Source organism: Lupinus angustifolius, chromosome LG16, assembly GCF_001865875.1.
Source record: "Lupinus angustifolius cultivar Tanjil chromosome LG16, LupAngTanjil_v1.0, whole genome shotgun sequence".
NCBI classification, from domain to species: domain Eukaryota; kingdom Viridiplantae; phylum Streptophyta; class Magnoliopsida; order Fabales; family Fabaceae; genus Lupinus; species Lupinus angustifolius.
Genome location: NC_032024.1, coordinates 3,282,555 through 3,283,828, shown reverse-complemented (window position 1 = coordinate 3,283,828; position 1,274 = coordinate 3,282,555).

The window sequence follows — 1,274 nt, the reverse complement described above, 5'->3', positions numbered from 1 at the left end:
CTCACTTTCTTCCCATAAATATGCGATACTCTTTGGAAAAATTGGCAAATTTGTACATAAGGGAGATAGTCAAGCTGCATGGTGTTCCTTCTAGCATCATATCAGATAGAGATCCTCGGTTCACTTCGAACTTTTGGAATAGTTTACAATCTGCATTGGGGACTAAATTAAAATTGAGTTCTGCCTATCATCCACAAACAGATGGTCAGTCAGAAAAGACCATTGAATCACTTGAAGATTTATTGAGAGCATGTGTGCTCGAACAACCTGGAAGTTGGGATATGAATTTGCCTTTGATTGAATTTACATATAATAATAGTTTCCATTCAAGTATTGGCATGGCACCATACAAAGCTTTATATGGTAGAAAGTGTAGAACTCCAATATGTTGGTTTGAGACAGGAGAAAATTTGGTGTTGGGACCCGATGTGGTTCAAGAAACGACAAAGAAGATTAAAATGATAAGAGAAAACATGAGGATAGCTCATAGTCGACAAAAGAGTTACTATGATAATAGGAGGAAGTCAATAGAATTTGAAGAAGGAGATCATGTCTATATGAGAGTAGTCCCGACTACAGGGATTGGTAGGGTCTTGAAATCTCGCAAGCTTACCCCAAGATTTATTGGACCTTATCAGATTTTAAAGAGGATTGGTCCTGTTGCTTATCAAATAGCGTTACCACCATTGTTATCAAACATTCATAATGTTTTCCATGTCTCACAATTGAGGAAATATATTCGTGACCCATCACATGTCTTAGAGCCTGACTCAATTCAGTTGAAAGAAAACCTCACTTGTAAGACCTTTCCTTTAGTGAAAGTAGTTTGGAGTCAAGCTGATGATAGGGATTCTACTTTGGAAGTGGAAAGTAACATGATGAACGCTTACCCCCATTTGTTTAACCAAGGTATGTTTAATTTTCGAGGATGAAAATTCTTATTAGAGGGGGATGATTGTAACACCACAAATTTTTCAACTAATTTGAAAATAGATATAATTGTTAATAGTCAATCCCTAATTATTTGGTTAATTTTTATCATAGTTATCTCAACAACAAAAAAAGAAATTATTGTCTAAATAAACTATGTAGTTTATACCTTAAGATTAATTTATTTTTACTATTAAGTTAAAGCTTTTAGTTATTATAATGGGAATAGTGTTAAAGGTTATCATAGGTGGAGCCTTAACCTAAAATTATAACTCCCAATAAATATATTGAAAGTGGGGAGAGAAGAAAAGAAACTTCTCTCATCATTCAAACCATCCTTGCAG